At 42.2% G+C, this 12,193-nt stretch overlaps 2 non-coding genes across 2 annotated transcripts; both read left to right on the top strand.

Moving 5' to 3' along the window:
* Positions 1 to 9,654: 9,654 nt before the first annotated feature.
* On the top strand, positions 9,655 to 9,727 carry TRNAT-CGU (transfer RNA threonine (anticodon CGU)). Its single transcript has one exon. It is a non-coding gene; the product is annotated as a tRNA-Thr (tRNA).
* Positions 9,728 to 11,018: 1,291 nt separating this feature from the next.
* TRNAA-CGC (transfer RNA alanine (anticodon CGC)) lies at positions 11,019 to 11,091 on the top strand. Its single transcript has one exon. It is a non-coding gene; the product is annotated as a tRNA-Ala (tRNA).
* The last annotated feature ends 1,102 nt before the right edge of the window (positions 11,092 to 12,193 follow it).

The following is a 12,193-nucleotide window of genomic DNA, read 5'->3' as shown; positions in this document are numbered from 1 at the left end:
TTCACACTTGTCACTTGGATGGCGCGGACTGTCCCTCCTACTTTTAAATTCACATATAAAACCCCCCAAAAAAAGTGGATGGAGGGAACGCCACTGTGGTAGCTCAGTAGTTAGAGCATCGAACGCGTTATTCGAAGGTCGTAGGTTCGATTCCTGCTCGAGGCTGGTTATTTTTTCATCCACTTTTCTTTCTTCTTATATACATTCCATAGGTTCTAAAAACTTTTCCTGTACATTTCTTGGCAATACTGTCTGTTAGATGTCATTAATATTGTGTAAAAACACAGAAAAACGAGTGCTTAGGTACACACTTCTTTCCCTTATTTCATTAAACGAGGGTCTAGTGCAGGCAGACTTGGTGTCATTAGGTTTTATACGAGGGACTATTATTCAGCTACCCGCTCATAATAAGTTCACGTGCTACGTGGCGCCAAACATGCGCATAAAAGAGTGTTTTCCCACTTGTCGCTTGGATGGTGCGGACTGTCACTCCTACTTCTAAATCCACATATAAAACCCCCCCAAAAAAGTGGATGGAGGAAAGGCCGCTGTGGTAGCTCAGTGGTTAGAGCATCGAACGCGTTATTCGAAGGTCGTAGGTTCGATTCCTGCTCACGGCAGGTTATTTTTTCATCCACTTTTCTTTCTTCTTATATACATTCTATTGGTTCTAATAACTTCCCCTGTAAATTACTTGCCATTACTGTCTGCTAGATCTCATCAATATTGTGTAAAAACACGGAAAAACGAGTGCTTAGGTACACACTTCTTTCCCTTATTTCATTAAACGAGGGTCTCGTACTGGCAGACTTGGTGTCATTAGGTTTTATACGAGGGACTATTAATCAGCTACCCGCTCATAATAAGTTCACGTGCTACGTGACGCCAAACATGCGCTTAAAAGAGTGTTTTCACACTTGTCACTTGGATGGCGCGGACTGTCCCTCCTACTTTTAAATTCACATATAAAACCCCCCAAAAAAAGTGGATGGAGGGAAGGCCACTGTGGTAGCTCAGTAGTTAGAGCATCGAACGCGTTATTCGAAGGTCGTAGGTTCGATTCCTGCTCATGGCTGGTTATTTTTTCATCCACTTTTCTTTCTTCTTATATACATTCCATAGGTTCTAATAACTTTTCCTGTACATTTCTTGGCAATACTGTCTGTTAGATGTCATTAATATTGTGTAAAAACACAGAAAAACGAGTGCTTAGGTACACACTTCTTTCCCTTATTTCATTAAACGAGGGTCTCGTTCTGGCAGACTTGGTGTCATTAGGTTTTATACGAGGGACTATTATTCAGCTACCCGCTCATAATAAGTTCACGTGCTACGTGGCGCCAAACATGCGCATAAAAGAGTGTTTTCCTACTTGTCGCTTGGATGGTGCGGACTGTCACTCCTACTTCTAAATTCACATATAAAACCCCCCCCCCAAAAAAGTGGATGGAGGGAAGGCCGCTGTGGTAGCTCAGTGGTTAGAGCATCGAACGCGTTATTCGAAGGTCGTAGGTTCTATTCCTGCTCATGGCAGGTTATTTATTCATCTACTTCTCTTTCTTCTTATATACATTCCATTGGTTCTAATAACTTCCCCTGTACGTTCCTTGGCATTACTGTCTGTTAGATCTCATTAATATTGTGTTAAAACACAGAAAAACGAGCCCTTAGGTACACACTTCTTTTCCTTATTTCATTAAACGAGGGTCTCGTACTGGCAGAGTTGGTGTCATTAGGTTTTATACGAGGGACTATTAATCAGCTACCCGCTCATAATAAGTTCACGTGCTACGTGACGCCAAACATGCGTTTAAAGTGTGTTTTCACACTTTTCGCTTGGATGGCGCGCACTGTCACTCCTACTTCTGAATACACATATAAAACCCCCCAGAAAAAGTGGATAGAGGGAAGGCCACTGTGGTAGCTCAGTGGTTAGAGCATCGAACGCGTTATTCGAAGATCGTAGGTTCGATTCCTGCTCATGGCTGGTTATTTTTTCATCCACTTTTCTTTCTTGTTATATACATTCCATTGGTTCTAATAACTTCCCCTGTACGTTCCTTGGCATTACTGTCTGTTAGATCTCATTAATATTGTGTTAAAACACAGAAAAACGAGCCCTTAGGTACACACTTCTTTTCCTTATTTCATTAAACGAGGGTCTCGTTCTGGCAGACTTGGTGTCATTAGGTTTTATACGAGGGACTATTATTCAGCTACCCGCTCATAATAAGTTCACGTGCTACGTGGCGCCAAACATGCGCATAAAAGAGTGTTTTCCCACTTGTCGCTTGGATGGTGCGGACTGTCACTCGTACTTCTAAATTCACATATAAAACCACCCCCAAAAAAGTGGATAGAGGGAAGGCCGCTGTGGTAGCTCAGTGGTTAGAGCATCGAACGCGTTATTCGAAGGTCGTAGGTTCTATTCCTGCTCATGGCAGGTTATTTATTCATCTACTTCTCTTTCTTCTTATATACATTCCATTGGTTCTAATAACTTCCCCTGTACGTTCCTTGGCATTACTGTCTGTTAGATCTCATTAATATTGTGTTAAAACACAGAAAAACGAGCCCTTAGGTACACACTTCTTTTCCTTATTTCATTAAACGAGGGTCTCGTACTGGCAGAGTTGGTGTCATTAGGTTTTTTATACGAGGGACTATTAATCAGCTACCCGCTCATAATAAGTTCACGTGCTACGTGACGCCAAACATGCGTTTAAAGTGTGTTTTCACACTTTTCGCTTGGATGGCGCGCACTGTCACTCCTACTTCTGAATACACATATAAAACCCCCAGAAAAAGTGGATAGAGGGAAGGCCACTGTGGTAGCTCAGTGGTTAGAGCATCGAACGCGTTATTCGAAGATCGTAGGTTCGATTCCTGCTCATGGCTGGTTATTTTTTCATCCACTTTTCTTTCTTGTTATATACATTCCATTGGTTCTAATAACTTCTCCTGTACATTCCTTGGCAATACTGTCTGTAGATGTCATTATTACTGTGTAAAAACACAGAAACACGAGTCCTTAGGTACACACTTCTTTCCCTTATTTCATTAAACGAGGGTCTCGTACTGGCAGACTTGGTGTCATTAGGTTTTATACGAGGGACTATTAATCAGCTGCCCGCTCGTAATAAGTTCACGTGCTACGTGACGCCAAACATGCGCTTAAAAGAGTGTTTTCACACTTGTCACTTGGATGGCGCGGACTGTCCCTCCTACTTTTAAATTCACATATAAAACCCCCCAAAAAAAGTGGATGGAGGGAAGGCCACTGTGGTAGCTCAGTAGTTAGAGCATCGAACGCGTTATTCGAAGGTCGTAGGTTCGATTCCTGCTCATGGCTGGTTATTTTTTCATCCACATTTCTTTCTTCTTATATACATTCCATAGGTTCTAATAACTTTTCCTGTACATTTCTTGGCAATACTGTCTGTTAGATGTCATTAATATTGTGTAAAAACACAGAAAAACGAGTGCTTAGGTACACACTTCTTTCCCTTATTTCATTAAACGAGGGTCTAGTGCAGGCAGACTTGGTGTCATTAGGTTTTATACGAGGGACTATTATTCAGCTACCCGCTCATAATAAGTTCACGTGCTACGTGGCGCCAAACATGCGCATAAAAGAGTGTTTTCCCACTTGTCGCTTGGATGGTGCGGACTGTCACTCCTACTTCTAAATCCACATATAAAACCCCCCCAAAAAGTGGATGGAGGAAAGGCCGCTGTGGTAGCTCAGTGGTTAGAGCATCGAACGCGTTATTCGAAGGTCGTTGGTTCGATTCCTGCTCACGGCAGGTTATTTTTTCATCCACTTTTCTTTCTTCTTATATATATTCCATTGGTTGTAATAACTTCCCCTGTACATCCCTTGGCAATACTGTCTGTTAGATGTCATTAATATTGTGTAAAAACACAGAAAAACGAGTCCATAGGTACACACTTCTTTCCCTTATTTCATTAAACGGGGGTCTCGTGCTGGCAGACTTGGTGTCATTAGGTTTTATACGAGGGACTATTAATCAGCTGTCCGCTCGTAATAAGTTCACGTGCTACGTGACGCCAAACATGCGCTAAAAAGAGTGTTTTCACACTTGTCACTTGGATGGCGCGGACTGTCACTCCTACTTTTAAATTCACATATAAAACCCCCCAAAAAAGTGGATGGAGGGAAGGCCACTGTGGTAGCTCAGTAGTTAGAGCATCGAACGCGTTATTCGAAGGTCGTAGGTTCGATTCCTGCTCATGGCTGGTTATTTTTTCATCCACTTTTCTTTCTTCTTATATACATTCCATAGGTTCTAATAACTTTTCCTGTACATTTCTTGGCAATACTGTCTGTTAGATGTCATTAATATTGTGTAAAAACACAGAAAAACGAGTGCTTAGGTACACACTTCTTTCCCTTATTTCATTAAACGAGGGTCTAGTGCAGGCAGACTTGGTGTCATTAGGTTTTATACGAGGGACTATTATTCAGCTACCCACTCATAATAAGTTCACGTGCTACGTGGCGCCAAACATGCGCATAAAAGAGTGTTTTCCCACTTGTCGTTTGGATGGTGCGGACTGTCACTCCTACTTCTAAATTCACATATAAAACTCCCCCAAAAAAGTGGATGGAGGAAAGGCCGCTGTGGTAGCTCAGTGGTTAGAGCATCGAACGCGTTATTTGAAGGTCGTAGGTTCGATTCCTGCTCACAGCAGGTTATTTTTTCATCCACTTTTCTTTCTTCTTATATACATTCTATTGGTTCTAATAACTTCCCCTGTAAATTACTTGCCATTACTGTCTGCTAGATCTCATCAATATTGTGTAAAAACACGGAAAACGAGTGCTTAGGTACACACTTCTTTCCCTTATTTCATTAAACGAGGGTCTCGTACTGGCAGACTTGGTGTCATTAGGTTTTATACGAGGGACTAATAATCAGCTGCCCGCTCGTAATAAGTTCACGTGCTACGTGACGCCAAACATGCGCTTAAAAGAGTGTTTTCACACTTGTCACTTGGATGGCGCGGACTGTCACTCCTACTTCTAAATTCACATAAAACCCCCCAAAAAAGTGGATGGAGGGAAGGCCACTGTGGTAGCTCAGTAGTTAGAGCATCGAACGCGTTATTCGAAGGTCGTAGGTTCGATTCCTGCTCATGACTGGTTATTTTTTCATCCACTTTTCTTTCTTCTTATATACATTCCATAGGTTCTAATAACTTCCCCTGTACATTCCTTGCCAATACTGTCTGTTAGATGTCATTAATATTGTGTAAAAACACAGAAAAACGAGTGCTTAGGTACACACTTCTTTCCCTTATTTCATTAAACGAGGGTCTCGTACTGGCAGACTTGGTGTCATTAGGTTTTATACGAGGGACTATTAATCAGCTGCCCGCTCGTAATAAGTTCACGGGCTACGTGACGCCAAACATGCGCATAAAAGAGTGTTTCACACTTGTCGCTTGGATGGCGCGGACTGTCATTCCTACTTCTAAATTCACATATAAAACCCCCCAAAAAAGTGGATGGAGGGAAGGCCACTGTGGTAGCTCAGTGGTTAGAGCATCGAACGCGTTATTCGAAGGTCGTAGGTTCGATTCCTGCTCATGGTTGGTTATTTTTTCATCCACTTTTCTTTCTTCTTATATACATTCCATTGGTTCTAATAACTTCCCCTGTACATTCCTTGGCAATACTGTCTGTTAGATGTCATTATTATTGTGTAAAAACACAGAAAAACGAGTCCATAGGTACACACTTCTTTCCCTTATTTCATTAAACGAGGGTCTCGTATTGGCAGAGTTGGTGTCATTAGGTTTTATACGAGGGACTATTAATCAGCTACCCGCTCATAATAAGTTCACGTGCTACGTGACGCCAAACATGCGCTTAAAAGAGTGTTTTCACACTTGTCGCTTGGATGGCGCGGACTGTCACTCCTACTTCTAAATTCACATATAAAACCCCCAAAAAAGTGGATGGAGGGAAGGCCACTGTGGTAGCTCAGTGGTTAGAGCATAGAACGCGTTATTCGAAGGTCATAGGTTCGATTCCTGCTCATGGCTGGTTATTTTTTCATCCACTTTTCTTTCTTCTTATATATATTCCATTGGTTGTAATAACTTCCCCTGTACATTCCTTGGCAATACTGTCTGTTAGATGTCATTAATATTGTGTAAAAACACAGAAAAACGAGTGCTTAGGTACACACTTCTTTCCCTTATTTCATTAAACGAGGGTCTCGTACTGGCAGACTTGGTGTCATTAGGTTTTATACGAGGGACTATTAATCAGCTGCCCGCTCGTAATAAGTTCACGGGCTACGTGACGCCAAACATGCGCATAAAAGAGTGTTTTCACACTTGTCGCTTGGATGGCGCGGACTGTCACTCCTACTTCTAAATTCACATATAAAACCCCCCCAAAAAAGTGGATGGAGGGAAGCCCGCTGTGGTAGCTGAGTGGTTAGAGCATAGAACGCGTTATTCGAAGGTCGTAGGTTCGATTCCTGCTCATGGCTGGTTATTTTTTCATCCACTTTTCTTTCTTCTTATATACATTCCATAGGTTCTAATAACTTTTCCTGTACATTTCTTGGCAATACTGTCTGTTAGATGTCATTAATATTGTGTAAAAACACAGAAAAACGAGTGCTTAGGTACACACTTCTTTCCCTTATTTCATTAAACGAGGGTCTCGTACTGGCAGACTTGGTGTCATTAGGTTTTATACGAGGGACTATTAATCATCTACCCGCTCATAATAAGTTCACGTGCTACGTGAGGCCAAACATGCGCATAAAAGAGTGTTTTCACACTTGTCGCTTGGATGGTGCGGACTGTCACTCCTACTTCTAAATTCACATATAACCCCCCCCCCCCCCCCAAAAAGTGGATGGAGGGAAGGCCGCGTGGTAGCTGAGTGGTTAGAGCATAGAACGCGTTGTTCGAAGGTCGTAGGTTCGATTCCTGCTCATGGCTGGTTATTTTTTCATCCACTTTTCTTTCTTCTTATATATATTCCATTGGTTCTAATAACTTCCCCTCTACATTCCTTGGCAATACTTTCTGTTAGATGTCATTAATATTGTGTAAAAACACAGAAAAACGAGTCCTTAGGTACACACTTCTTTCCCTTATTTCATTAAACGAGGGTCTCGTACTGGCAGACTTGGTGTCATTAGGTTTTATACGAGGGACTATTAATCATCTACCCGCTCATAATAGGTTCACGTGCTACGTGAGGCCAAACATGCGCATAAAAGAGTGTTTTCACACTTGTCGCTTGGATGGCGCGGACTGTCACTCCTACTTCTAAATTCACATATAAAACCCCCCCAAAAAAGTGGATGGAGGGAAGGCCGCTGTGGTAGCTGAGTGGTTAGAGCATAGAACGCGTTATTCGAAGGTCGTAGGTTCGATTCCTGCTCATGGCTGGTTATTTTTTCATCCACTTTTCTTTCTTCTTATATATATTCCATTGGTTCTAATAACTTCCCCTGTACATTCCTTGGCAATACTTTCTGTTAGATGTCATTAATATTGTGTAAAAACACAGAAAAACGAGTCCTTAGGTACACACTTCTTTCCCTTATTTCATTAAATGAGGGTCTCGTGCTGGCAGACTTGGTGTCATTAGGTTTTATACGAGGGACTATTAATCATCTACCCGCTCATAATAAGTTCACGTGCTACGTGAGGCCAAACATGCGCATAAAAGAGTATTTTCACACTTGTCGCTTGGATGGCGCGGACTGTCACTCCTACTTCTAAATTCACATATAAAACCCCCCCAAAAAAGTGGATGGAGGGAAGGCCGCTGTGGTAGCTGAGTGGTTAGAGCATAGAACGCGTTATTCGAAGGTCGTAGGTTCGATTCCTGCTCATGGCTGGTTATTTTTTCATCCACTTTTCTTTCTTCTTATATATATTCCATTGGTTCTAATAACTTCCCCTCTACATTCCTTGGCAATACTTTCTGTTAGATGTCATTAATATTGTGTAAAAACACAGAAAAACGAGTGCTTAGGTACACACTTCTTTCCCTTATTTCATTAAACGAGGGTCTCGTACTGGCAGACTTGGTGTCATTAGGTTTTATACGAGGGACTATTAATCATCTACCCGCTCATAATAAGTTCACGTGCTACGTGAGGCCAAACATGCGCATAAAAGAGTGTTTTCACACTTGTCGCTTGGATGGTGCGGACTGTCACTCCTACTTCTAAATTCACATATAACCCCCCCCCCCCCCAAAAAGTGGATGGAGGGAAGGCCGCGTGGTAGCTGAGTGGTTAGAGCATAGAACGCGTTGTTCGAAGGTCGTAGGTTCGATTCCTGCTCATGGCTGGTTATTTTTTCATCCACTTTTCTTTCTTCTTATATATATTCCATTGGTTCTAATAACTTCCCCTCTACATTCCTTGGCAATACTTTCTGTTAGATGTCATTAATATTGTGTAAAAACACAGAAAAACGAGTCCTTAGGTACACACTTCTTTCCCTTATTTCATTAAACGAGGGTCTCGTACTGGCAGACTTGGTGTCATTAGGTTTTATACGAGGGACTATTAATCATCTACCCGCTCATAATAGGTTCACGTGCTACGTGAGGCCAAACATGCGCATAAAAGAGTGTTTTCACACTTGTCGCTTGGATGGCGCGGACTGTCACTCCTACTTCTAAATTCACATATAAAACCCCCCCAAAAAAGTGGATGGAGGGAAGGCCGCTGTGGTAGCTGAGTGGTTAGAGCATAGAACGCGTTATTCGAAGGTCGTAGGTTCGATTCCTGCTCATGGCTGGTTATTTTTTCATCCACTTTTCTTTCTTCTTATATATATTCCATTGGTTCTAATAACTTCCCCTGTACATTCCTTGGCAATACTTTCTGTTAGATGTCATTAATATTGTGTAAAAACACAGAAAAACGAGTCCTTAGGTACACACTTCTTTCCCTTATTTCATTAAATGAGGGTCTCGTGCTGGCAGACTTGGTGTCATTAGGTTTTATACGAGGGACTATTAATCATCTACCCGCTCATAATAAGTTCACGTGCTACGTGAGGCCAAACATGCGCATAAAAGAGTATTTTCACACTTGTCGCTTGGATGGCGCGGACTGTCACTCCTACTTCTAAATTCACATATAAAACCCCCCCAAAAAAGTGGATGGAGGGAAGGCCGCTGTGGTAGCTGAGTGGTTAGAGCATAGAACGCGTTATTCGAAGGTCGTAGGTTCGATTCCTGCTCATGGCTGGTTATTTTTTCATCCACTTTTCTTTCTTCTTATATATATTCCATTGGTTCTAATAACTTCCCCTCTACATTCCTTGGCAATACTTTCTGTTAGATGTCATTAATATTGTGTAAAAACACAGAAAAACGAGTCCTTAGGTACACACTTCTTTCCCTTATTTCATTAAACGAGGGTCTAGTGCTGGCAGACTTGGTGTCATTAGGTTTTATACGAGGGACTATTATTCAGCTACCCACTCATAATAAGTTCACGTGGTACGTGGCGCCACACATGCGCATAAAAGAGTGTTTTCACACTTGTCGCTTGGATGGTGCGGACTGTCACTCCTACTTCTAAATTCACATATAAACCCCCCCCCCCCCCCAAAAAAGTGGATAGAGGAAAGGCCGCTGTGGTAGCTCAGTGGTTAGAGCATCGAACTCGTTATTCGAAGGTCGTAGGTTCGATTCCTGCTCACGGCAGGTTATTTTTTCATCCACTTTTCTTTCTTCTTATATACATTCCATTGGTTCTAATAACTTCCCCTGTACGTTCCTTGGCATTACTGTCTGTAAGATCTCATTAATATTGTGTTAAAACACAGAAAAACGAGCCTTTAGGTACACACTTCTTTTCCTTATTTCATTAAACGAGGGTTTCGTACTGGCAGAGTTGGTGTCATTAAGTTTTATACGAGGGACTATTAATCAGCTACCCGCTCATAATAAGTTCACGTGCTACGGTGACGCCAAACATGTGCTTAGAAGAGTGTTTTCACACTTGTCGCTTGGATGGCGCGGACTGTCACTCCTACTTCTAAATTCACATATAAAACCCCCCCAAAAAGTGGATGGAGGGAAGACCACTGGGGTAGCTCAGTGGTTGGAGCATGGAACGCGTTATTCGAAGGTCGTAGGTTCGATTCCTGCTCATGACTGGTTATTTTTTCATCCACTTTTCTTTCTTCTTATATACGTTCCATTGGTTCTAATAACTTCCCCTGAACATTCCTTGGCAATACTGTCTGTTAGATGTCATTAATATTGTGTAAAAACACAGAAAAACGAGTCCTTAGGTACACACTTCTTTCCCTTATTTCATTAAACGAGGGTCTAGTGCTGGCAGACTTGGTGTCATTAGGTTTTATACGAGGGACTATTAATAAGCTACCCGCTCATAATAAGTTCACGTGCTACGTGACGCCAAACATGCGCATAAAAGAGTGTTTTCACACTTGTCGCTTGGATGCGCGGACTGTCACTCCTACTTCTAAATTCACATAAAAAAACCCCCAAAAAAAGTAGATGGAGGGAAGGCCGCTGTGGTAGCTCAGTGGTTAGAGCATCGAACGCGTTATTCGAAGGTCGTAGGTTCGATTCCTGCTCACGGCAGGTTATTTTTTCATCCAGTTTTCTTTCTTCTTATATACATTTTATTGGTTCTAATAACTTCCCCTGTACGTTCCTTGGCATTACTGTCTGTTAGATCTCATTAATATTGTGTTAAAACACGGAAAAACGAGCCTTTAGGTACACAGTTCTTTCTCTTATTTCAATAAACGAGGGTCTCGTACTGGCAGAGTTGGTGTCTTTAGGTTTTATACGAGGGACTATTAATCAGCTACCCGCTCATAATAAGTTCACGTGCTACGTGACGCCAAACATGCGCTTAAAAGAGTGTTTTCACACTTGTCGCTTGGATGGCGCGGACTGTCACTCCTACTTCTAAATTCACATATAAAACCCCCAAAAAAAAGTGGATGGAGGGAAGGCCGCTGTGGTAGCTCAGTGGTTAGAGCATCGAACGCGCTATTCGAAGGTCGTAGGTTCAATTCCTGCTCACGGCTGGTTATTTTTTCATCCACTTTTCTTTCTTATATATATTCCATTGGTTCTAATAACTTCCCCTGTACATTCCTTGGCAATACTGTCTGTTAGATGTCATTAATATTGTGTAAAAACACGGAAAAACGAGTGCTTAGGTACACACTTCTTTCCCTTATTTCATTAAACGAGGGTCTAGTACTGGCAGACTTGGTGTCATTAGGTTTTATATGAGGGACTATTAATCAGCTGCCCACTTATAATAAGTTCACGTGCTACGTGACGCCAAACATGCGCATAAAAGAGTGTTTTCACACTTGTCGCTTGGCTTATAGATGGCGCTGACTGTCACTCCTACTTCTAAATTCACATATAAAACCCCCCAAAAAAGTGGATGGAGGGAAGGCCACTGTAGTAGCTCAGGGGTTAGAGCATCGAACACGTTATTCGAAGGTGGTAGGTTCGATTCCTGCTCACGACAGGTTATTTTTTCATCCACTTTTTTTTCTTCTTATATACATTCCATTGGTTCTAATAACTTCCCCTGTACATTCCTTGGCAATACTGTCTGTTAGATGTCATTAATATTGTGTAAAAACACAGAAAAACGAGCCCTTAGGTACACACTTCTTTCCCTTATTTCATTAAACGAGGGTCTCATGCTGGCAGACTTGGTGTCATTAGGTTTTATACGAGGGACTATTAATCAGCTACCCGCTCATAATAAGTTCACGTGCTACGTGACGCCAAAAATGCGCATAAAAGAGTGTTTTCACACTTGTCGCTTGGATGCGCGGACTGTCACTCCTACTTCTAAATTCACATATAAACCCCCCCCCCCCAAAAAAAAAGTGGATGGAGGAAAGGCCGCTGTGGTAGCTCGGATTCCTTCGTCGGCACTCACGCGCGCCGGACGCAAGGATCATGTGCTCCGTAGGAGCGGCGTTTGCGGCAGATACTAGCCGCTGAAACAGGTCTTTTGATGACGATAAGGAATATCAAGTTGTGTTGCCAACTCTTCCTACAGGACGAATTGTTTTAAATACGGTTTTTCTGCACGCTGACGTACGAGCCCGACCTTATCGAGTTGAAAATTTCCGTGACACCTTGGCCAGCCTGCGACTG

Source organism: Rhipicephalus microplus, chromosome 1 (genome assembly GCF_043290135.1).
Source record: "Rhipicephalus microplus isolate Deutch F79 chromosome 1, USDA_Rmic, whole genome shotgun sequence".
Classification (NCBI taxonomy): Eukaryota; Metazoa; Arthropoda; class Arachnida; order Ixodida; family Ixodidae; genus Rhipicephalus; species Rhipicephalus microplus.
The sequence above is the reverse complement of the archived record's forward strand: the minus strand, read 5'-3'. Positions and strand labels throughout refer to the sequence as shown.